This window comes from Euprymna scolopes, chromosome 19 (genome assembly GCF_053919585.1).
Source record: "Euprymna scolopes isolate OS-2025 chromosome 19, ASM5391958v1, whole genome shotgun sequence".
In the NCBI taxonomy this organism is placed as follows: domain Eukaryota; kingdom Metazoa; phylum Mollusca; class Cephalopoda; order Sepiida; family Sepiolidae; genus Euprymna; species Euprymna scolopes.
In genome coordinates, this window is record NC_136500.1 from 36702730 (window position 1) to 36729713 (window position 26984).

General features: G+C 34.9%; 2 protein-coding genes across 4 annotated transcripts in view; one reads left to right on the forward strand and one right to left on the reverse strand.

Annotated features, from left to right (window-relative positions):
* Window positions 1–14651, reverse strand: part of LOC145303531 (tRNA (adenine(37)-N6)-methyltransferase-like) — a 38014-nt gene extending 23363 nt beyond the window's left edge. Inside the window, exon 1 of one of the 2 annotated variants that reach the window (XM_080144987.1) lies at window positions 14514–14651. The gene's annotated coding sequence lies outside the window, so the exon portion shown is untranslated. Of the gene's footprint in view, window positions 1–2829; window positions 2961–14513 lie in introns of those variants that run through there. The other variant, XM_080144988.1, reaches the window with a different exon arrangement.
* Window positions 14652–14828: 177 nt separating this feature from the next.
* LOC145303530 (coiled-coil domain-containing protein 87-like) overlaps window positions 14829–26984 on the forward strand; it is a 175654-nt gene continuing 163498 nt past the window's right edge. For both annotated transcript variants that reach the window (XM_080144985.1, XM_080144986.1), the window contains exon 1: window positions 14829–14965. The gene's annotated coding sequence lies outside the window, so the exon portion shown is untranslated. The remainder of the gene's footprint in view (window positions 14966–26984) is intronic.

Genomic DNA, 26984 nt, shown 5'->3' on the forward strand with positions numbered 1-26984 from the left:
GCAATAGCTGCAGTGAAATACAGAGACGAGCAGTAGGAGTTGGCTGGACTGGTGACATCACGTGGAGATAGCAGCAGCAGAAAGACAGAGAGAATGGAGTGGAAGAGACATGACGGCATGAACAGCAGAAGGAGAGCAGACAACAATGAATTCCCACTAGCTGGTGACAGCCCAGTCAAAATTTGTTAAGTAAACTGGAAAGCACGGCCAAGAAATAAAAGTGTCTCTAAAAAAAAAAAAAGAGTTCAAAGTATTTCCTATTTACTTGTTTGGTACTTCGATTGGGTCGACAGACGAGAGGAAGAACGAAATGAGAACGCCTCCTATAAAATTACACAGCTATCAGTTTCCAACATCATATCTCAATCTACATGACTCGGACCAACCTGAGGCATGTCGTTTTTACCTCAAGAATGCACAAATTTCAATACCATGAGACACCCATTCTTGCCCCAAATAATACTGATTCATGATCTCCACTGCCATATGATATCTACCGTCTTTAACTGGTTATCTGTGGTTGCTACCTTTTTGCATTGTGTCTACTTTCTTAATTGTACAGTCGATTGGCACCTTCACCTTTCGACACCTTGCAACAAGTGCCACTTATACATTTTTGTATTCATTTTAGAAGAGTTTCATCTGTGGCAAGAGAAAAGTTAACATTGCCACCTCCCTAAGTACTACTTCGGCACATGCATCATCTTAAAATCCCTGTGCAAATTTAACCTGAAACCTATTTCACTAATGAAACTGTAGGTACAGGCAAAAATGGTAGAAAAAAAAAAATAAAGAGACATAATTTTGAAAGCCGGTTTATCATAATTTTTTTGTAGGTTTCTAACTACTTTTTGATTGTATTTGAAAGATAAAAGCCTAAAGTTAATTTCCAATATTTAAAAAATATTTGTACACATAAAAAAAAACGTTATAAGGAAAAATTTTTCACAACAACATTCAGAAGCTGACAAATTCAGCTAAATTTTGAAGTTAAATAAATTCATTGTAAAAATCCTTTGAAAGATAAATATTAATTTTCTGGGTCTATTTTAAAGATAATTAGTAAAGTCCTAAGAATTTTAATTAAAAAAAAACAACAACACCTTGTTTGTACAAAAAAAAATAGCTTAATTAACCCCCCCCCCCCAAGCAAGAGATTCTAGCTTCACACAATCACAACAAATGAAAAATGTGGATTCTACAAAAGCCCAAAATGTCAAAGTCAAAAAGCTGTCTCAAAATGATGTCAGGTAGTTAAAGTGCTGGTTTTCTTTTTTTTTTTTTTTTAATCCCCAGCCGTGCCTCTCTACATTCCTATTGTGAACGGTTGTATAATTGGCACTTCTACAGTATACAGACGGCAGCCATATTTTTTGATGTGTTTCACTAAACTGTCACCAGGTGGCACTACTCAGTCAAAGAACAGGAGACGATATTCATACTTTTTGGGAAATTATTCAGAAACTTTACCTCAAATTTAATCAAAATTTATCAAAAATGTTTCATTTAAATTATTTGTTGGAAAAAAAAAACGAACAAAAAAAATTAATTTTACTTTATAAAAATCCAATGTTTTGATTACAAAATTGGATGCTTCTACACTATTAGAACAAAATATTGTAGTCGATAAATAGTTTTCAGATAAAAACCAATGGTTTTTACTGATTTTTGTCAATTTTAATAAATTACAATGTTAGCTTCCAAATTATGCAGTTGAAATTACCGGAATATTACTGAATTATTAAAAAAAACAAAAAAAACAACTTTAATCGTGTTAGCAGGTTAAAAATTGCAGCCATCTTCTTTTAATAAAACAAATCACAACAGAAAATTACCCCCCTTTTGAACTCTCTTGTGTCTTACATAAGCAAATATGATCGTTTTTTTGGAAGTCTATTTTCTTTAATAAATAATTTTCTACCTCATCGATTTTTGTAATTTTTCGATATAATCATCTTAAAAATACAAGGAATACATAGATACAATTGTTTTCATGTGAAATTCAGTTTTACGATTTCCGAAATTTCGCTCTAATAGTGTAGAAGCGCCCAAAATTGTTTTATTATATATACTTACGTAGACTTTTTGTTGCCACGTCAACAGGTGCTACAATTTTACTTCAATTCAAAAAAAATGCATTGGAAAAAAAAGATCCAATGTTACTTTAATTTGAAAAATGGTTCATTTAAATTATTTGTTAAAAAAAACAAAAAACAATTTTACTTTAAAAATCCAATGTTTCTTTAATTCAAAAATTGTTTTACTAAAATTATATTTTCTGATGCAGAATTTTAAATAAATGTTTTTACAATTATATATTGATACATTTTTATAGAATAAATGTTTTGGTTTTCTAATATTTTTCTGTTCGGAAAAAAAATCTTGTTTGTTACTTATTTGCCGCGTTATTTGACTAAGAAGAAATTGGAGTTATCGCCCCCTAACAATGGCCACCATATACTGCAGAAGTGCTATATAATTTTTACCATTTTTTAATTTAATTATTTTTCTATGTTCCTGCTTTTAAATTTAAAAAAAAAAAATTATTTTTCAAGATTATATAAAAATTATATTACACCGAAAGTTTCACATTCATTCAAGCAAGGAAAATTTTAGAATTTTACATATAAAAATTATGTGAAACATGTAATCTACAATAAAGTAGGAATAGTTTTTGCAATTATAATTTTTTTGTGCAAAAAATATTAAATAAATACTTAATTCAATGATAATATCGATAGTTTGAGAAATTATGTGAGATATTCTTCTCACAGACGTTTTAACTCCAAGACAGTGGCAAAAATAAGACAAAGTACAACAAAGGCCTACCTTGAAATTCAATACAAATTTCATTAGTTCCTCGTTGCAAAAAATGAATGCCCGTTTTGCCTCTGAAATAGAGCTGTTAACAACCTCGAAAGGTGATAGTCTTTTATCTTGAACAGGAACTGGATACAGGTTCATCTGTCTTCGAAGATCGGTGATTACAGCCATTTGAAAGGGGTTCATATGATGCCTTCTTATGAAAGGATTCAATTCTCATCTTGAGTCGACATTACAGAAGGAAAAGTCCTCAATGACAGGTCAACAATTCAGACCTTAAAGTCTCTGGGAGACACATGTAATAATAACTGAGCATAATTATTTAGGCTTCAAATAAAGTCTCAAGGAAACATATATAATAATGACTTAGCCTAATCATTTAGGCTTAAAATTAAAGTCTGAAGGAGACGAAGGTTAGAGGTGCCCAAATGCCTCATATGCGGAGAGTGAGTTCCACAGAGGTCTTCTTCTCGGCTGCTTTCTGGAACTGAAAAAGGAACGCATGAAAAAAAAAAAAACGCCAAAGTAAATCGCTTTGTGGTAAATCAATCGACGAATTTGATTGGTCTAAAATAAAGGCAGTGGGAGGCATACTGTAATTGTAGAATTTCTGATAATTAATTATTCTTTGATTTATATCAAATTCATTAATATGGACTTAAGGGACTTTTTTTTCATAATGTTCCTGAAAAAATTAATTTTTTTTTTTTTATTGTTACAACTTATGATGCTTTATTTTCATAAAAAAAGCAAAAATAAATTCATTATTTTTTTACAACTGAAAACCATAACTTTAGTAAAGGCGTTTTTTTTTTTTAACAAAATAATACAAATAGATTCAAATAAAAATAATGGGTTCATTATATTCTGTGATCATTATTTGACAAATACTGAAAATTTCATTGAAATTGATTAATTTCCTGATTTTTTATGAATTTTTAAGTAAAGGGAGGGGTCAAAATGTTTATACATTTTGAGTATCGGCATTCATTTTGCACGTACCTAAAAAAAAATAAATGGGTAAAATAAAAAGGTGAAAGTGTACTGGCGGACCACCGGGAGAATTATCTTTAAGAATTTGGGATTAAATTGTTAGGCTAAAGTACAGAATAGTTACAAAACACCTTTCCCTCGCGATGTTAACTAATAAGTTTCTAAATAATTAACCCCAAAACAGAATGCGTTCGACAACAAATATCCAACTGGTAAAACTTGCGAAAGAGTGCTCTGTTTTACAGTTGTTTTAAAAATGGAATGGAATGGAAATTTAAATTTTCTTTCATTTCAATATTTTTTTATTTTTAATTGCACCCAAATAAAGCAACAAAGTAATCAAAATAATAACATTCAACAATCATACTTTTTATGTAAAAAAAAAATGGTAAATGTTTATTTCAACTGTAACACAACACCGACTATTCTTATTCATGTTTTTATGGGTTATCGAAGTCGCTGAAAACCAATCTGGCATTTCCTATCCCAAATTTACCATTTGCATGGTATTAACCCTTGGACCCTGGGAATATAATGCACAATTTCATCGCTTTTGTTAACGCTTTTCTTACATGATGCATTTGCGTAGTAAAGTGACATCACAGCGCAAAGGAATCTTTAGCAAACATTTGAAATAAGAAAGTCCCCCCCCCCCAAAAAAAAATGTGGTTCATTTTTTTGTGTTACATAGTTTTTAATGCTTTTTAATTGATCTAAAAGATAAGTTTTCACGGGTGATTTACAAAAATTTTTTTATGTTTTTCATTTTTTTTTTGGGGGGGGGGAAGGAGGGAGTATTCAATTTTAGAACTTGTATAGTTTTTAACAGTTGCTTCTGCAGTTAAATTAATCGGTTTCCATAAGAACTTGTAAATTTTTTTAACAAGTGCTTCTGCAGGTTAATTAACCGGTGGCAGGTGGTGAAGGGGTGTGGGGGGGGGGCGCGGCTGCTCCCCTCCCCAACGTAAACAGAATTTGTGTGAAATATTAAACAGTCCTTCTGCTCGGTTAATGTTGGTGCATTACTTACGGAAAAACAATTAATTAAACTGCAGAAGCACCTGTTAGAAAATTTTCAAGTTCTATAATTATAATACTCCCCCCTCCAAAAAAAGAACGAAAAGCATAAAACTGTTTTTGTAAACCGTTTGTGAAAACTTAATTTTTTAGATCAATTAAAAAGCATCAAAAACTATATAATACACAAAAAGAAATGAATAAGATTCTTTTTTAAAAACTTTATTTCAAATATCCATTAAAGATTCCTTCGTGATGTGACAAGTCACTACACGAATGCATCATGTAAGAAAAGCGTTAACAAAAGCAGTGAAATGGTGCAAAATAGTCCCCGGGTCCAGAGGTTAATACCATGCAAACGGTAAATTTGCTACAGGTTTAAATGCCAGATTCGTTTTCAGTGACCTCGATAACTCATAAAAACAAACTAGAATTGTCAACGTTACAGTTAAAATAAACATTTACCTAAAGAAAAAAAAAAAAGATTATTTTTCTTATAAAATTATTAAAACGAAATAATTTAATTTCTAAACGAAAAAGTTAATTTGGTATTTTTTACATAAGTCTAACTCACCGTTCACACTGGAAATGTCGACTTTCATAGGTTTTCGGGTATGCTACAATAAATAAACACCCCAACCTCCCCATGTTAAGAACGACTTTCGGAATAGACACTCCCAACCTCCCCATGTTAAGAATGGCTATTGGAATAGACACCCCCAACCTCCAAATGTTAAGAACGGCTTTCGGATTAGACACCATCAACACTCCGATGTAAGAACGGCTTTCAGAATGGACACCCTCAACCTTGTCAGCATACCAGAAAACAGTACTCTTGCATAATTTGACCCGAATTCTCGTGAATTCCCGTCAAGCATGGATCAGGCGAGACCGGCAATCATTGATGTCAGCTGAGCGTTGTTCAAATGTTGAAACGCTGACTCGACTTTTTATTTTAGTTATTTAATTTTTTTTTTTTTCTGTTAGGTTTTTAGTAATTTTTAAGGTGATATAAAGGAGGAGGGACTTTTTATTTTCTGATTAGTTACTTATTCATTATTTTTTTTTTTTTCTAATTCAATTTCTGGGAGTTTGATTAGCCAATGAAAAAGTGCTATCTAAATGGAAGCAGATGACATTCGAATGGAAGAAAGTGACTAAACCAAAAAAAAAGAAAAGCTGACAAACAAATATATTTTCAAACTCACCAAACAGAAAAATGACAGGCAAGGAAATAAATCTATGCATGTTAGAAAAAGAAATGAAAACATCAATGCAAACAATCTCATATTGTCAGGAGAAGAAATTGCTGTCCCAAAAACTGAGGTGCAACAATTGTAAACACAGATGTTTGCTTAAAAAAAGATTGTATATAAAGGATGGTTTCTCCTGGGGAGGCACAAATGGACAGTACAGACAATGGATATCCTTGCGCACAGGATCGGTTTTTGCGCGATCCAAGTTGGAGATTCCAACAATAGTAAAAATCATTTATTTATGGGCGTTCGAAATCGCAACCCTAAAAAACATTTCCTCTACCCCATGTCCTTGATCTTTGTCATCAATGGCCGTTAAACAGTTGGCCGAAGTAAAAGATTTCTAAGGAAATATCCTCGTCTCAAGAAAGGTCTTTTGCTGGCAATTAACAAAAAAAAAAAAAAAAAAAAATCTCAATTTAAAAAAAAAATTGACTGAACAAAAAGTCCTAAAAAGAAAAAAAAGAAAAAATATGGTTAAAAAAAAAAAAGAAAACAAAAAAAAACACGTACTTACACCTAACAATTATACAGTTAAAAAAATCTGGTGATGCAAAGATAAGTGGATTGAACAGACGAGCCTCGTTCTGAAAAATCTGAACAGTTAGGTCACGTGACATGTGACACCGGTGCTTCTACCATTATTGACCCTTTGAATGATGGATATAGAAAGTAAATTAACCTTTCCGAATTGTTTTATTTACAAAAATATTTCTTTATTAAAAAAAAAAAAATTCGTTGAACTGCTTTATGCAAAAAAAAAAACATTTGAACTTTGCTGTTTAAAAAAATGTGTTTTCCTTTTTTCATTGACTTATCTTGCCTTTGGTTGTAATTATTTTTTTATTTGCACTTTTTCATTATGTTTATAGTAATAAATGTTCAAGATTTCTTAGAATTTTTTTCTTTAATTCTTTGAATTTAAAAAAAAAAATACTTTTAGCTTAACTTTATATTTCACCATTTCGTTTTTCCTTGTGTCTAACTCTGCCCTCGTGGGGAGGCAAGTAAATAGGAAGTAATATGGTGACTGAAAAACGTTTTTCAACCACCATAAAAGCATTACAATACATTTAAACCCTGAAGAATTTCCGCCATGTGATAGGTGTATCAGAAGCTGCCATTAAAAATGTGTTATAAGAACTTGAATAATTCAACAATCTTTCGAAACTTATAACTACTTGAAAAATGTAATTCAAACCCTAATTTTTTTTTTCAATTAAAGGAGCAAAGACCAAATTTTTAAAAAAATTACAGCTTTAATAGCAAATTATACAATATTTGTTTTTTTAAATCGGTTTTCTTCAAAGAAAATCAATGAAATTTTACTTACTTCGATTATAAAAAATATAAATTCCAAAAAATCACTTACCTATAAAAATACTATTCAATGGATACTTCCATTGTTCATTGTTAAGAACTTATCCATATTTATACTTATATTCCATGTCCTTTTTAAATAAAATACTTTTTTAAACAAGGATTAAAAAAAAAAACAAAAACAAAACGCGAACTCAGATGTTTTTCACTGTTCAAATAAAGGGAGATAAATGTCTGATTTTCTTCCAGTTTACCTTCTGGTGGCTTTGAAGCGCCGCAATTAATGTCTCTTTCTGTTGCGTGCTGTAAACCAAAATTAATATTTTGGGGCCACCTTAGATGAAAAATGAACACATTCACTTATAAGTTTTTGCCTATAAAAAAAACCCCACTCTACCGATTTTTTTTTATTCTCTTAATGAAATACATGAGTTTTTGATTAATATATTTTATTTCTTCTTTATCGAGTGAATTTTTTTTTTTAAATATCTAAAAAAAAAAAAAAAAAAAAAAATTGAATGAAATAGAAAAAATTGTCGTCAGCATCCGATATTTACTTGACAATCTAAGCATAACATGAGCCTTCACTTAAAAAAAAAAAAAAAAAAAAACGTGTTTAAAAAAAAAAAGTTTTACACTTTGGACTTGGGAGGTAAATTTAAAAAAAAACACTTTTTTTGTTTTAAATTAGAATATTTTATTTATTGATATTTTATCTTCAATTTGTGATATATAAAACTTTGATGAGTAAATTACTTATTTAATTTTTAATAGACATTTCAAAATGGGAGGGTTAATTTTAAAAAAAAAAAAGTTTGTCTAAAATATTATATTCGGTTTATTGGAAAGCGCATGAAATTTCACAGTGACCCTGAAAATATCGTAAAAATTGAACCAATAGAAAAATTTTGATAGATTTTTAAAGTTTAAAAATTGAAAAACAAAATTTAACTCATAAAATTCAATTGATTTCATATGTAAAAAAAATGGCTGCATGAACGCGCGCCAGCACTTTGTAAACACTTTTTTTTTTAAATAAAAAATAATATTTCTATTATTTTTTAAACAACTTTAATAGTTTATTTTGGAAGTATATTCCATAAAGAAAATAAACAACCCACTTTTAAAAGAGAAATTACGAGTTTTTTAATATTTTATTCGCAGTTTTGTATTAGGGGTGTCAAAAATTCCCCCAAAATTCTGATACACCTAGCCGTGCGCTCTTGTTATTTTAAGTTAACTAGCCACTACTGTTGAAAATTGTACACGAGAAGACGATTGAGGCACTGAATGCCATGTCTTCTTTTCAGGCTTTTGATTGGTCCTCCAGGAAACATCCTGCATGCACAGTTTTTAAAACCTACAGACATTTTCGCTCTCTTTGCAACAAACCCTGCTAGGGGCAGATGCTAAATTAAGTAGCTCCCTAAAAGGGACTGCCTCAAGGTCAACCATGCTTGGAGCTCCATTTCCCTTTTTTTTGCCTTTAACCAAGAATTTATTCCTATTGTGATAGGAATTTTTTAGGCGAATATCGTCTTTCCTAGAACTAAAATAGTTCAGCTCCGTTAATAGAGTTTTATTCTTCCAGATACCATAAATAAATGGTTTTTGCTCCCTTATACTAGTTTCTCCAAAGAGAAGCAATTTAACACTTAAAAAAAAAAACTACCAGACTCTCAGAGACGCGAGAAATGGGCATATTTTTCGCAATCTTACCAAAGAAGACTGAAATTCATCACCTCAGGTAAGGCTTGCTTTATTCCGTTTGTCCTTTTTGAACTCTGCCGAGTTCTAAAGCATGTGAGGAAATTAATTCTCACAATACTTGTTTTTCAAACTTAAAAAAAAAAAAGAAAAAAAAAGAGCTTTCAGGCGCCCCTATTATCCCAAAGAGCCAGTTATGTAAACACTTTGCAATATTTTTCAATAATTATTTTAAAAAAAAGTCTTGACAATCAATTTTTATTTAAAATTAAGAAATTATTTTCTAAAATATTTTGTTTATATATGTTTACATTTTGTTTTTAAGTAAAATTAAATTAATTTTAAAAATATTGTTTATATCCATCTTCATTCAAAAGGGTTACTTTTTGGTAGCTTCATGGTTGTTAACCTAAATTTTCCGAATGTCAGAACGAGGCTTGTCTGCTGGACCCACTTATCTTTGCATCACCAGAAATCTTTTCTTGAAGAAAAAAGCAAATATTTTCTGTTGATAAATATTTTGCAAAAAAATAAATAAATAAACATATTTTCATTTTTCAAGGTAGGTTTTTTTTTTTGGTCAATGTAAAGTTTCAGTACTCCTTGGGCGTTGGGTTCCATGGCGACCAGCAGAAAAATTTAATGCTTTACTTTAACTACAACAGAACACCGACCAATAAAATTTTTTTTTTTTTTAGGTTTTCGGGGTCGCTGACAACGAATTTGATATTCAAACCAGTCGCAAATTTACAATTTGCATGGTATTAATGCCTGAACTCCCGCACTATTTTGTGCCAACTCACCGTCATCGTTTATGCTATTCTTACATGATGCGTTCGTGCATGGACGCGCGTAGTAAGGTGACTTGTTACATTGTGGAAAAATTTTTTAGCAGACATTTGAAATAACAAGAAAGTTTTCAAAAACAAAATGTGGTTCATTTTTCTGTGTTACGTAGTTTTTGATGCTTTTTTAATTGATCTAAAAAATTAAGTTTTCATAAGCGGTCTACAAAAGCATGACACTATCCGTCCCCCCTGCCCCTCCACTGCCCAATGTAAACAGAATTTTTGTGAAAAATTAAACAGTTCTTCTGCTCGGTGTATGTCGACGCGTTACTTACGGAAAAACGGTAAATTAAACTGCAGAAACACCTGTTAAATGTTGTACAAGTTTTATAATTGACCCCCCCCCCCTCCAAAAAAAATGAAAAAACAAAAAATAAAACTGCTTTTGTAGACCGCTCGTGAAAACTTAATTTGTGACGGGTTTGAATATCAGATTCGTTGTCAGTGACCCCGAAAACCTAAAAAAAAAATTTATCGGTCAGTGTTCTGTTGTAGTTTAAGTAAACATTTTCCCATTAAATTTTTCTGCTGGTCGCCATGTAACTCAACGTCCAAGGAGTACCCAAGTTTCTTTCCAGCTCCTAAAAAAAACTTTAAAATGACGACTTTTGGGTGAAAACGAATATCACATTTAAATTTAGGGCATATAAATAGTTTTCATGACATGAAGAAATTACTTTTTCAAAATCTGGGGGATCATTTTCCTATATAAATTTAACTTAAAATGAGCACCCACTTTATAACCACCTAGTAATTTACCATAAAACAAATTTAACTGTGATAATCGTTTTCAGCACCCCCGAAAACCGGCGCTGTTTTTTTTACTAAGAGATTCATTCATTTTTTTTTTCATAAGTTAGGATGCTAATTATGCTGTCAGTAAGTTTACACGAGCGGTTTACAAAAATATACTTTTTTTCTTTTTTGGTAGTTGATATTCAATTATAAAACTTGTATAGTTTTTAACAGGTGTAGTTTAATTAACTGTTTTTCGGTAAGTAACGTGCTGGCATTAACCGAGCAGAAGAATCGTTTAATATTTCACAAAAATTCTGTTTACATTAAGGGCGATGGAGGGCAGGTGGTGTTGTGGGGCGGAGGAGGGGCAGGTGGTGTTGTGGCGACCGCTACAACACCACCCGCACCCTAATGTAAACAGAATTTTTGTGACATATTAAACTGTAAGCACATGTTAACAATTATACAAGTTCTATAATGAAAAAAGAACGAAAAACAAAAGTATGTTTTTATAAACTTACTGACAGCATAATTAGCGTCCTAAATTATGAGATGAAAAAAATGGACAAATCTCTTAGTAAAAAAAAGAACAGCGTCGGTTTTCAGGGGTGCTGAAAACGAATATCACAGTTAAATTTGTTTTATGATATGAAAAAATTACTAGGTGGGTACTCATGCAGAGAGTGATCTGCGCTGAAATAATAACGTTATTATTTAAAAAGCCATTCTTAACATGGATGGGGAGGGAAGGGTGTACTTTAACCTTACAATTGAATAAAAAAAACATAAAACTTTAAGTAAACGTGGAAATACAATTTAAAAAATAGCACGGATCACTCTCTGCATTAGCACCACTAGGTGTATCAGAAAGTGGCCATTAAAAATGATGATCAGAACCTTAATAATTCAACTTCTATTTTTCAAAGCTTATAACTACTTGAAAAATGTAATTCTAACCCTAATTTTTTTTTTCAATTAAAGGAGCACAGACCAAATTTTTTTTTAAAAAGAACAGGTTTAATAGCAAATTATGCAATATTTGTTTTTTTTAAGCGATTTTCTTTAAAAAAAATATAAAGAAAATCAACATATTTTGACTTGCTTATAAATATATGTATATATATAAATGCCAAAAAATCACTTACTTAAAAAAATATGCTATTAAATGGGTAATTCCATCCTTCATTGTTAAGAATTTATCCATATTTATATTTTAAATTCCATGTATTTTTTAAATAAAAGGATTTTTTAAAGCGAGGGTCGTAGAAAATCGCATTTTCGCAACGTGTTTTGCGCAAAGCTGTAAATAGCTGCTGCTGCTAAAATAAAATTTATGAAGTACGGATTCGTCCAAGGGACATAAATAATCTCTCTTTTTTATTGTGTGTGTTAACCAAAATTAGTATTTTTCATCCTCCGTAGTTAAAAAGGAAACAAACATTCACTTATAAGTTTTTCCCCAAGAAATTCTTTTAATGAAATACACAAGCTTTTGATTGATATATTTTAATACTTCTTTATAGACTAAATTTTTTTTTTTTAATATCTAATACAAGAAAACATTCAATGAAATAGAAATATTTGCCGTCAGCGTTTGGTATTTACTTGACGATGTAAGCATAACACGAGCTTTCATTTAAAAAAAAAAAAAAATCAACGAGGTTTAAAAAAAAAAAAAAGGTTTTACACTTAGGACTTGTAGAGGGCTAGTGTTGTATAAATCCTAATCCCGTTACAAAAGAATAATGAAACGAATGGAATTGAAGGAAACAAAAACTCAATTGATGGATAAGATAAACGTATCGTTTATTTACTGTTGAAAAAATGAATGTTTTAGATATAACATGTGTTCATGTCCGCGCGGGTGTAATCATCGTTCGTTGCGGGACTGGTGTTATAGAAAGGAAAGGAAATGTGTGTTCATCTCAAGTTCGGGTCACTATCGTTTGTTCGCGCGTGGGAAAAGAAGTGAGTAATATAGTAGAAATGAGAATGATAGTCCAGCGTGTAGACAAAGAAAAAGGATAGAGGGTTTGACATTAGTTAAACTGTGCTCCATGTTAACCGTCAGCTACGCGGTGGTGTTCTCAGGGACCAGTAGTAGATAGAGAGAGAAAGAGTGAGAATGTGTACGTACGGTCTGTTAGCTTTTTGCCCCACATAGTAGCAAGTGGTGTGAGGTACGCGCCTCCCTTTCGGGAGGCGATGGTTCGTCAAACCTCTCAGTCCGAGAGCTGGTCCTAAAAGGAAGAAGCCGGTTATTGTTTTATACTTGTTTCCGGTTGTCTTTGCACATGTGTGGATTTCCATTGAAAGGAAGTGACGTCGTCCTTGTGTGCGTACGTGTGTGTATATACACGTGAATGTGAGTATGTACGCGAACGTGAATATATGTACATGTGTGGACGTGTATGTTTGTGTGTGTGCATGTATATGACAAGTAATATAGCTTGAAATGTGAATAATGTCTGTTTTTGTGCGAGACTAGAAAAGGCTCGCACAGACTTTACAGGTAAATTTCCAAGAAACTATTCTTTTTTTTTTGTTTTGTTTTAAATTAGAATATTTTCTTTTATTGATGTTTTATCTTCAATTTGTGATATATAAAACTTTGGCACATAAATTATTAAAATTTTAATAGACATTTCAAAATGGGGGGGTTGAATTTGAAAAAAAAAAAAATACCCTAAAATATTATATTTGGTCTATTGGAAAGAGCATAAAATTTAACATTGCTCCTGAAAATATCGTAAAAATTGAACCCATAGATAAATTTTAAGAGATTTTTAAAGTTTAAAAATTGAAAAATATTTAACTTGTAAAATTCTATTGATTTTATTACGTAAAAAAATGGCTGCATGAAGGCACGCCGGCATTTTGTAAACACTTTTTTTAAAAAAATAATATTTCTATTATTTTTTAAACAACTTTAATAGTTTATTTTGGAAGTATATTCCATACAGAAAATAAACAACCCACTTTTAAAAGAGAAATTACGAGTTTTTTTTATATTTTATTCGCAGTTTTGTGTTAGGGGTGTCAAAAATTCCTCCAAATTTCTGATACACCTCTAGCACCACTAGATGGCCAGAAAGTGGGTGCTCATTTTACATTAAATTTATATAGGAAAGTGATCCCCCACTTTTGGAAAAAGTAATTTCTTCATATAAAAACTACTTATCTGCCCAAAATGTAAACGTTATATTCGTTTTCAGCTCCACCGAAAACCTAAAGTCGCTCTTTTAAAGTTTTTTATGGAGTTGGAAAGAAACTTGATATTGACCGTTTTTTGTTATTTTTTATTATTTGCAATTTTTATTTTTTCCGGTTTATTTATTTTTTTTTTGTTAGTCTGCGTCTGTGACGACGCTCGGCTGACACCGATGATTGCCGCTGCCGGTCTCGCCCGATCCGTGCTTGACGAGAATTCACGATAATTTGGGTCAAATTATGCAAGAGTGATATGAAAGTGAGTTGGACGCAATGTAACGAAACGGCGTAACGTGTACCGATTTTAAAACGGAACGAAATTAAAATTTCCGTTCCGTTTTTTTAAACAATCGTAAAACCGCGTTCTCTGCAAGTTTTACCCAGATTAGTTACAAAACATCCTCATCATGTTAAGAATGGTTTTCTAAATAATAACGTCATTATTTCAATACGGTACTTTCTCTGCATAAGCACCTAAAAAGTTAATAAAAAAAAGAATGGTATTTCTTAGTTACAGTTTTTTTTTTCTTCTTGCTTGTATATTCTAGTGTTTTTACAAACACTGACGTAAACATAAATGGATGCTATAAATAATACTTACCTGTATACTGCTTGACTTCTTTCAACTCAATACTGTGGAAAATTTAAAGAAAATCACTAAATATGAATTCGTATTTTCATAAAACCTAAAAAATAGCAATGAGCACAAATATTTTACAAAAAATAAACCATCGTTTTGAGAGGCCGCTAATATCATGAGATAAACAAAACGATTTCATTATAGCTTTCTTTTTTCTTTCAAAATATTTATTTCAATATATTGTTCGTTACTATCAATTTTTAAAATTTTTAAATAATAAAATAATAATAATTAATCGAGAAGCTTTTCGGAATATGTGCGATGATATAAGCGACTGTTGCTATGGTGACAATTGCTGGCCGGAGATGGGTTGAATTTTCTTTGAACGTTACAATGTTTATCTTTATTTTGGTATCCGATTTTTTAAATTGATTATTTTTAAATGATGAAGTGATGCTAATCTTCTGAAGTGTGTAAGTACATAAATTCCAATTCGTTGTTTATTTTATTTTATTTATTAGCTAGGAGCAACATGTAGTATCTGTTCGATACTTTAGTGTTTTTGCTCCTGGTTGTTAGTGACGGGTAAATCCTTTAACTTTTTTGTCCCAATCCAAAGTAAGCTTTTGGGGAGAACAAGATTCTCCACATTTCAAAGCGACCTTGTGTTGGTAAAACCCCTTCAAAGCGTATTGAGGCTATATGAGAAAATAAAGCTGTGTACGCATTCGCATTACAAATGTTTCTTTTCTGTTTCTTATGTTATACATTAGGGGGCATTTCAAGTTAAAAGTTTATTTACTGTACCCACTTTAATAGCGTGAATCATGTGCGCGCGCTTGTGCTTACAAAATGGCCACCCATGATAAAATATAGGGGTTTGTATTACTGTACACATAGATTCGAAAAAGTTGTCAAAAAAAACAAATATATAACAAATAAATGTTATCAAAGGCAAGATAAGTTTCTTTTTCTACCAAACTGGATATATTTTTTGTGTTTTTATTCAATGTAACATATTTATTCAGCTCGAAAAACATGCAGTGTTTACCGATGTATTGGACACTTCAAAATGGCGGCCGACTCTCTCTTAAACATGGTAAGTTCGAGAAAAGGTGTTATAAATAATAAACTAGACAAAATACTATTAAAAAAACACCGAATATATGTCAACCTGTGTCACGGTAATATATATTGAGCGAATTTCTAACAGTATTTTGTCTAGTTTATACTATATTATATATATTATATTTGTTATATATTTGTTTTTTGACAACTTTTTCGAATCTATGTGTACAGTAATACAAACCCCCAGCGAAAGAGCCGACACTCTCTCCCCATCTTTAATACTAGCTTTTCTTCCTAAAAATTCAACCTTTTGCTCGGTATCATAACAAATTGTTTTTTCGCTGTAAAACAAAAACTACTTGATGAAATTAAGTGAATTTTTTTTCGGGGAACTTCATTCCATAACGGATACGTACAATATAACCTTTTTTCGATATTTTAATTTTTGATTGTCTTGATTAAACTGTACAAGTACCATTTTCTCATATAATCTCAATACTCGTTGAAGGGATTTTACCCTTGTGTCTGTCTAACTCTGCCCCCTAGGCTATTTTCTTTCTTTCTCCCCCCCCCCCGACGTAACCCAGCGTAGTTTACTTCCTAAAAAGAAATCAAAATCTACTTTTTGGGGGTGGCGTTTCAACGCCTTTATAGATAAAGAATTTTTGGTCAAAGTGATCCGTTACCCCAACTGAAGACGCCGTACAATTTTTCAATAAAATGACCAATTTTTCTGGTTTTCGGGTATGCTGAAAACGAATATCGCAGTGAAAATTAGCGCAGACAAATAATTTTCGAGATATAAATACTTGTACTTTGCAATGTAAATCACTGGCGGCCATGTTTCAAAGCAGTAAACCCTCAGTCTTTTTCAGGGCATTATTATAGAACAAATCGAGATTTTTTTTTTTTTAAGTTTTGTTTTTTGTCAAGATCTTCCAGCAGATACTACTGAACTCTAACCCGGGATACCACTTCCATATGTGTGCGCACTTGTTTGTTAAATTTTGACATTGTGTCGATGTAGTTGCATTCACACCGGACACAGGACATTTTTTATTTTATTTTATTAATTAGTTCAATGGAAGTGGTACCCTAGGTTAGGGTTCAATAGTATCCGCTGGAAAATCTTGACAAAAGATGAAACTTTAAAAAAAATCCAGGTCAATGTGCACTGGTTGTCCAACCTGTTTATTCCGAAAGCCGTTCTTAACATGGGGTGGGGCGGTCTTTATTCCGAAAGTTGGGGGTGTTTTTTCTGAAAGGCATTTTCTTATTTTCAACCTCCCCATGTTAAGAATGGCTTCCAGAATAAACAGGTTGTACAACCAGTGCACATTGACCAAATTTTCTTGAATTTGAATTCTTGAAAGTAATTTTTATTTATTTATTTATTTATTTAACATAGACCCCTACTACCAGGTCTCCTTCTCCAACATCAGGAGTCTACGTTTCAACCTTCCAGAGGTTGAAACCCAATTACAGGAGATGAAACCGAACATATTATTTCTAAGTGAAACTGGAACAGGGCCGACCACTTCCCTAGATGAGTTCATAATTAACGGATACTCTAACTTAACAGCTAAATCTGACCCCCAAGATCGCCATGGGCATGGAATATGTGCCTACATTAAGGATGGCTTCCCGTGTAGCAGGGATATCTCTAGAGAAGATCCTAATTTACCCTATATGTGCTTCAGGGTTGCACTTGCTAACACCACTGCATTTATATTTGCCCTCTATCGGTCCCACAACAGTGGAGTTACTATCTTTAAGAGCATATCTGAGAAAATAGACCACATACTGTCTGCACATCCCTCGGCTAACATCCACATCTGTCGTGACTTCAACGTCCATAACGTGGAATGGCTGACCCATTCAAATAAGACAGACGATGAGGGGAGGTTTTGTCATGATTTTGCCATTGCTTATGACCTCACTCAAATTGTTTGCGAACCCACCCATGTGCCCGATACACCCGGTCAATATGCAAGCCTCCTAGACCTTTTCCTCTCGACTTCCCCCGAGCTATGTTCATGTTCCGTTCATTCTCCTCTAGGATCCTCCGACCACTCCATCATATCAGTTAAGATAAAAACGAAATGTAAGAAGTCCCCAGACGTACCCCTTCACCGTACTGTATACCGATACTCTATGGCTGACTGGGATAGCTTCTGTACATTCATATCTGATTTACCTCTGCACTCCATGTTTAAAAAGGAAGTATCCTCTATAGTATCAGATCGGACCGAATGGTTAATTGTAGGCATAGACCAATTCATACCATCTAAAAAATTCCAACAAAAACCTAACAGCCAGCCATGGTTCTCCCCAGAATGTGCTGCTGCTATCGCGCACATAAATCACTTTTTCCATAGCTACCAACGTAATAGATGCACTGAGACTAAAGCTGCTTTTAGGACTGCCAGCAACCACTGTAAAAGAGTAATAAAAAATGCAAGAGAGCTATATGCCCAGTCTGTTAAATCCAAGGTAGCTGATCAGCGGCTTGGTTCCCACCAGTTTTGGCAAATAACAAATAGGATCCTGAACAGAAGTGTGCATTCTATCCCAACCATTATCAATGGACCAGAGGTCATCTCGTCAGCATCAGACAAGGCCAAACTATTTGCAAAGAACTTTGCAGCTAATTCTACCCTATGCGACGAAGGCCATCAACTCACCATATTTCCTCCTATAACACAGAACAAGCTAGGTAACATACAAATATCCGTGCATGAAGTCGCCAAGCTAATCAAGAACCTTGATTTCAGTAAAGCAACTGGCCTTGACGGCATCCCAATTATAGTGTTAAAAAAGCTTCGACCAGAACTTGATCCCATACTCACGAAACTATTTAAGTGCTGCCTTAAGGAGAAGTGCTTTCTGACTCCCTGGAAGACCTCATCAGTTTGCCCTGTATTTAAGAATTCAGGTGATAAGTCATCTCCCTGTCAGTACAGACCAATAAGTCTCCTGTGTGTTATGAATAAGTTGCTGGAATCCATATTAAATAGAGAAATAGTCAACCACCTCAGCAGGAACAACCTTCTTAGTGACACACACAATATGGTTTCCGCTCTGCAAGATCTACCGCAGATGTGCTGACGGTTATATCCCACAGGATTAGTGAATCTCTTAACAAAGGCTTCCTTTCTAGGGCAATTGCTCTTGACATATCAAAGGCCTTCGACAAGGTATGGCATAAGGGTCTACTTCACAAGATTTCCAGCTACGGTATAACTGGAAATGTTTTCTCAATCATTAAATCATTTCTCTCCGATAGGCTCATAAGAGTAGTGGTAGATGGACAAAAATTGGAGGTCTGCAATATAAATGCTGGAGTCCCTCAGGGGTCAATCCTGGGCCCAACTCTCTTCCTGATCTACATCAATGACCTCCCTAAACACATACTTAAATCATTCGTTGACATCTATGCTGATGATACGACCATCTACGGAAACACATCAAAGGCTGTAAATGAAAAAGTTCTCTCTGATTCTCTCTCCTCTGATCTCGAGCGCGTGGTTCAGTGGGGGAAGATGTGGCTGGTTACCTTTAATGCATCCAAAACTAAGCTCCTATCCTTACATCATCAACACTCTGATCCCCATCTGGCATCAATTGTGATGGATGGCTCTCGTCTGGGTGAGGCCCCGTGTTTTGACAAGCTTCTGGGTTTGACCTTTACTCCTGATCTGAAATGGAACACGTACATCAAGTCTGTTGCTAAGGTCGCTGGAAAGATGGTGGGATCCTTCTACCGCTCCAGAAGATATCTCACTACTGATGCAATTCTCTATCTATACAAAAGCCAAGTACGTCCAAGGATGGAATACTGTTGCCATATCTGGGCAGGAGCTGCTAAAAACAACCTATCCTGCCTTGACAGAGTACAAAATAGACTTTGTGGCTTAGTGGGGGATGCCCTTTTCTCTACCCTGCAACCTCTCTCCCACAGAAGAGACGTTGCGAGCCTATCCTTGTTTTATCGTTATTTCCATGGCAGGTGCTCGTCTGAACTCCAATCTCTGGTCCCCCTTCGCCAATCTTTCACGAAAAACACCCGTCTAGCCGAATCCACTCTGAAAAATTTCCCCCACTCTATATCTGTGCCTAAATCAAAACGTGGATTCCATGAACAAAGCTTGTTTCTTAGAACTGCACGCCTGTGGAACTCTGTTCCGTCTGCCTGCTTTCCACCGGACTACAACTTGGATGTGTTCAAGTCCAACGTTAACAAATTCCTAATGAACCGCCCCTTTAAGTAAACATTTCATCAAATCTCCACACTAACGTAATGTACTTGCAATAACCCTTATCCCTGAGTGGCTTCCGGGCCTTGATAAGTGGTGATCACTGTGTAAAAAAAAAAAAAAAAAATTAGCTAGAGATGACATTGAATAAATGTTTGCATTTCGTAGAATTAACTTCACACTTTGTTTGCGCATGCTCACTGAATCATTTCATTAAAACAACAAAGATGGCAGCCAATTCAAACTACTAGAAATTACATTGCATAATACAGGTATTTATATCTCGAAAACTATTTGTCTGCACTAATTTTCCCTGCGATATTTGTTTTCAGCATACCCGAAAATCTTTAAGGCATTTTATTGAAAAATTGTAGGGCATCTTCAGTTGGCGTAACAGAGCACTTTGACTGAATTTTTAAAAAATAATAAAAATTTTATATTTTAAAGTGGGACATCACTTTTCTGTATAAACTTAACACAAAATGAGTATTCATTTCTTGGCCTGCATAACAATCAATAAGACATGTAATCATTAGCAAAATCATTAGAAAAAAAAAAAAAAAAAAAAAATCTCACTGTTCAGGTGGTTTTAAGTCAATAAATATCTCCAACTGATGTTTCAAAATCTTTTGTCTACACAGGCTAGATTTTGAAACATCAGTTGGAGATATTTATTGACTTAAAACCACCTGAACAGTGAGATTTTTTTTTTTTTTTTTTTTTTCTCACTGGTCTTCCAACTGAAACCAAATTCCCTTCTTTCCTCATTCGTTTCTTAGTTTTTAATTTATCATTCTGACGTTTCCTCTTAGAGGGTCAGACGATAAGGCCTTAAGGAAATTTTAATAATTTCACCTGCCCGTTTTTTTGTTTTTTTTTGGTATTTAAAATTAAATTATGTTTCCTCTGAAATTTCTCCTTCCATTTTGCTGTACCAAGAATTTACTTATATATATATATATATATATATATACATACATACTTTTTTTGCCTGCACTTTCCCTGGTGTAGCGACAAGCTATCTTGGCCATCATGGCCTTCAATCCAAAGCGCATACCTGTATTTGATGGCAGTGAACTCGGACAGTCAGTAGTGGAGTGGTTGGAGAAAGGTGAACTAATATGTCAGCTGAGTGGGGTGAAGTGCATCGAGTGCGTCATTCCGATGCACTTGTCAGGCGGCGCATATGCTGTGTACCAGCAATTAAATGACGAAAAGCGTGCCAATTTTGAGTGTATAAAGAAAACACTGTACACAGCATTTGCTTTGGATCCTTTCTCTATATGGAAACAGTTTGCAGCACACCGTCTCCAACCAGGTGAAACATTCAATGTATTTTTGGTAGAACTACGCAGGCTTGCGGTCTTGTTTGGAGGCATATCGGACAATTGCCTTCAATGTGCATTCGTTGCTGGATTGCTGGAGCATGCGGAAGACTTGTTATGAGCATCCTCCCAGATGGATAAACCTAGATCTATCACATGTGCTGGCTCGTGCCATTTTAAAGAACTGTATGGGAGTTCCACAGCAAGCTGCATTAGCTGCACGGTCAACACAAATTACACCTAAGGAGACGGACACTTCACGGCTGTATTACAAGTGTAATGGACTCAATCATACAGCAAGTGATTGCCTACTGGATAGTGTGACAGGGAGAGATGTTAGTGTCAAGCCTTGACAACCTATCACATGTTACTGATGTAAGCGACAAGAGCAGATTGCCAGATTTTGTCCGGGAAACAAGCGAGGGGATGAGAATTCAGTGCCAGTCTCATCCCCCAAACCGGTCTAAATGGCGCATTCCCGGTTATCACTGTTCACATCAATGAACTACCTTGTACAGCTCTAGTGGATACTAGATGCACACAGTCACTGGTCCGCAAGTTGTTTTGCAAGGAATAGACAAGGAAAGTGACTCCGGTGCTCCCAGCAGATGGAAGCAGACTTAGCTGCTGTGGAATAGAAATGGAGCAAGTGAACCTTGGTGTACCACAGAACATTAGTATAGAAGTCTTAGTTGTGGATGAATACTTGCTGGGATTTGATTTATTGCTTGGGATGAACACAATCAGGCAACTGGGAGGATTAGCTGTGTCTAGTGAAGGTGAGGTGACCTTCCAACATTTTAGCAAGACCAATTTTGCTGTTATCACCATCACCAAGACTGACTTCTCAGGAGATTATGAACAGAACACTTGAAAGTAGACCACATTGTGGGAATGGGTTGACGACTAACCTCCACTTAAGTTGAGAAATAGACTTGCAGAGTATCCAGTCCAAACACCATTGCTGAGGAATATTATCGCAAACTGCAGATGTGGATTGATAATGGTTGGCTGCTGCCATATCCTGAGGGCGAACTTGGACTCCCAAAAGGTCTAAGTCCTCTCATGACTGTTGTGCAGGAGAACAAACAGAAAGTGCGGCCTGTTATGGATTATTGGGAGCTAAATAAGTATATGGATGTTCATACAAAAATTGAGGGAATGGCGACAACAGGGACCAAACATTGCAGTGTTGGATCTACGCCAAGTTTATTTGCAAGTACATGTTGACAAATCTCTGTGGCCATTCCAAACATTAGAGATCAAAGGACAGCAATATTGTCTCACTTGCCTCGGATTTGGGCTTAACGTTGCCCTTTTAATAATGCGGGCCATTGTCAATATTGTCCTCAGCCAGGATAAGACTATAAACGCAGCTACATTTTCATATATTGACAACATTTTTGTGAATGAAAGTATGTGTTCTGTGACCCGTGTCAAGGAACATTTGGAGAAGTTTGGTCTGGAAAGCAAGATCCCAGAACAGCTGAAACTGGGTTCACACGTATTGGGATTTCATGTCCAAGAGGAGCACGGAAAATTGTTATGGTGGCGTGGAAGTGACCTTCCAGCAATGCCCGATAAACTTACTTGTTGAATTGTATTTTCAGTGTGTGGGAAACTGAGTGGTCATTTCCCGGTGTGTGGCTGGTTATGTGTCGCCACAGCATTTGTAAAACGAAGAGCAAATATGATGACGACTGGATGGGATGATGAAGTGCGAAACCCTATTCTAGCACGGATGATCAAAGACATTTATTTGAGAGCAGCCCAGAACAATCCGGTGAAAGGTGACTGATGTGTCTGTGGAGAAGATGTTACAGTGTGTGTGGACGCTAGTTCCATTGCTACAGGCGTGGTTGTGGAAAGCAATGGTTCTGTGGAAGAGGATGCACACTGGCTCCGAGCAGTGCATGAAGACAAACACATAAATTTAGCTGAGCTTGATGCTGTGCTGCGAGGTGCCAACCTTGCATTACAGTGGAAAGCGAAAACCATACATCTACAAACGGACTCTGCCTGTGTGTATCGGTGGATAACTGACACCTTGTCCGGACTGACAAGAGTGCACACCAAAGCAGCCTCGGAAATGTTAATTAGGCATCGCCTCTCCACGTTCTGAGATTTGGCTTCTGAAAAAGGCATTAACAATAGATATAGGGCTTGTTAAGTCTCACAATAACAGAGCTGACCAACTTACTTGAGTACCACAGTGGTGGTTAAATGAGATCCGTAAAGCGACAGAACTCAAAGAACTTATGTGTGCTGTGGCTGCTAAACATGAACACGTGTCACAGATACAGACAATTCATCGGTCTAGTTGACATGGTACTTTGTTAAGTTAGCAAATCCACTAATAACTGAAACTGAAGTGCAGTTGGTAGTTGAGAATTGTAAAGAATGCCAATCCATAGATCCAACCCCGGTGCATTGGAAGCCAGGTAGGCTTGATGTCCCTGAAACCTGGAGCAGGGTTGCTATGGATAAAACCCATTTCGGTACTCAGTTGTACTTGACGTTGATAGACTGTGGCCCTAGCCATTTTGCCATTTATAGGCAGTTGCACCAACAGGATTCTGCTAGTGTCATTAAGCAGTTGCAAAGTATATTTTGTGAAAGGGGGCCGCCAACCAAATTGCTTACAGATAATGGTGCTATGTTTTGTGGAAAGACATTTGCTGACTTTACACAGATGTGGCGCATGCATATTCAATTTCAGTGCACCCACGTATCTTCCAGAAATGGAATAATTGAGAGGTCTCATCGCACAATAAAGCACATTGCGGCAAGAACAAAGTGCACGATCTTAGAAGCAGTGTACTGGCACAACGTTACGCTTAAGAACGACGACGGCCATGACAGCACCTGTGAATGTGCTATACAATTATAAGATCCGTGTCAACAGTTGCTAAGGAGGGAAATGCAGTTTGGGTGAAGAATCCACGGAGAAGATGCATGATGCAGTTCAGCACAGGGACAGTGACAAAAATAGCCAACACTCAATCTCAGTTGATGGAACACGCCACATAAAGGATGTGTGCTCAGCATGCCTACGTATATTGCGTAATCAGTGATGAATTCCCACTGCTGTACGAACAGCCAGATGAAGAAAGCTCCTCAGAAGGTGACGCACCCAGTGATCCAGAACAGGGAGAGTTTAATGATGCAGTAGGCGTAAGCACCACTGAGGAAGCTCCTGAGCCTTTCCCCTTAAGGCGAAGTACCAGGAAGAAACGGCCTGCCCAGCATTGCCATTTGTATGATCTCGAGATCAGGGAGGAGTGTGCCGAGCATGCACAAAAGTGCACAAGCATATGAGTCGGGCCTACCTGCGGTGAAAAGCGAACCCGGGACCTTTCACTTACAAATCAAGTCCACTAATGAACTATACCCATCTTATCCCAAAGTGACGATTTAGTTTCGCCCAACGGCTATGAAAAGAATAAGCCAATAAGTGATTCAGGGGCTTTGTAATACACTGCTTTGATAACGTGTCTCGCGTTATTGCATTTTCATATTGTGGCATGTCGATTCGGCAAGATTGTTTGATTCTGCTTGGAAACATGTGTATCGATTCCAAGTCAACTTTGAAGATGTGAGGTGGCATGATGTGGCCCTTACTTGAAACCACACCAAGGATCATAACTATGGCCGGAAACTTTGTTTTCATCACCCTGAGCATATCTCTGTTATTCTTGGCAATTCAGTGATGAATTTTGAGGGTGCTGGCAATGGTCCTGTTAGAGTATTAGGATTAGGTGTAATTATGTATACATATAAGAACTGTTGGAGGCTTCATCCATCAGTGTACCTGGAACCTTCTTCAGTGCTCTTTTGAGTGTATCATTGAACCGTTCCGCCTGCCCATTTGACCTAGGTGATATTAGGGCATGGTGATGTGTTTGATCTGGAACCTATCGCAAAAACTTATGAACTTATGAACAGATGTAGACTGAGTTTATTTATCACTCATAACGCTGTCTACTACACCAAAACATGCAAACAGTTTGTGTAAAAAATTTATTGTTTGATTTATTGTTTTGCATTTTAACACCTCGGGCTACTTGGTGTAGCTATTGACTACGATTAAGAAATAATGGTCATTGAGAAGACCTGCAAATTCGATGGGTTCTTGACCATGGCTAGTCAGTTTTCGGCCAAGGTTTAATTGTGATAGGTTGTGCTTTTGCAGTAAGGGTGCAAACTCTGCAAGAGTCGATCATCTTCATTAATGACTTTGTCTATGTTAGACCAGTAGATGTAGCTTCTCATTAAGCTTGTCATCCGATTTTTTCCAGGGTGTCTCATGTGAAAATCCCATAGAATTTTTTTCTGGAGACTTTTCGGAATTACTACTCTTCCGCTATATAAGATTTTGTTGCAAAGTGAGAATACTTCTGGAACATTGTCTTTCCTTTGCTCTTGATGTTGTAAATAAAGTCATCCTTTTCTGTTTCTTTTTTAATTTCAGGTAGGGATACTAGTCGTTCTCTAATTGTGTTGCCTATCATTGTTTTTATTTCAGAATCGGTACGAAGTGCAGCAATTATGGAATCCTCATAAGGTTCCCTTTATGACTTCTGTTGAAGTCACAATTTCTCCAACATTTGTTGTTGCTATTGCTGTTTATCTTGTTCCTTGTGGAACTGCAGGAAAAGTGGTTGTTGCTGAAACTGCTGTGGAAATTGCAACAGGAGTTTTTGTTCTTTTAAATTTTCCTCTGTTCTTTACTGCACCTAGAGCAACTGTGTGATAATGGCCTTCCAATAATCCTTCATCTTGGATATCTACTCCAAGCGAACAACAAAAAAACTTTTTTTTTAATATGAACACTGGATAAAAAAATCTTGGATGGGACAACAAAAAAAGAAAAATGCCCTATCTTTTTTTATGTGTCTGTAAATAATATAAATTTTTTTTATATATATCACTTGGGGTTTTCAGGTCTAAAACATTGAAAGCTAAAATAAAAATGGGAGAAAACTTTTGTTCCAAATATTTAATAGTAATAGAAATGGCGTGTTTCCCTTCTAGTTAAAAATTTTTTAAAAAATGTCCTTATTTCACAAAATAAAATGTTCACTTCCAACAACAGTCAGGAAAAGAAAATATTCAAACTCAAGGAGAAAAAAAACTTTTTGAACAAATTAAAAAATGTTATATTTCAGTTTTCCAGTTGCAATGAATGACACAACCTTTAAAAATTGAAAGTTTTTTTGTTCTTCAAAGGGGACGGTTGTGTTTTTTTTTTTTTTCAAAAAGTTCAGACTACAAAAACACTTTGTAACAGAAGTCGGAGATATTTTTTACTTTTTTTTTCAAGAACAGAAAAAGGATTTTAACTTCCGGTTTGTTTTTTCATTCTACTTTTTGCATTCGTTTTTTTTTTTTTTTGTGAATAGTTTTGATGTTCGTTATGACTTGTGGGATCTTCAAGAAAATGTCTTTTATTGTTTTTCTCTTTTTGGTTCCCCGATTTATTGGAGAGGGGCCTATATTTTCAGTAGCGTCTGTTCGTGCGTCCGTTAGTCTGGACGATTGCCAGATAACCGTCCATTGGTTTTTCTTGAAATTTTGCCACAAATTTTATTTCATTAAATAGATATGGACAGTAAAAATTTTTTTTTGCAAAAATTCCCGTTGTGTCTCCAGGGGCTTAAAAGTGATCAAAAATGCCTCCAAAATGGCCAAAAATGACACGTTTTGCCCCATAACTTTTGATCCATCCATTAGATTTTTAGGAAACTTGGAACCCATTGTTCTTAATATAAATCCAGTATAGTTGACCATGGCAAAATGCTGGTTCTTATCCCCGGGGACTTTCAGTGTTAAAAATGCCGTTT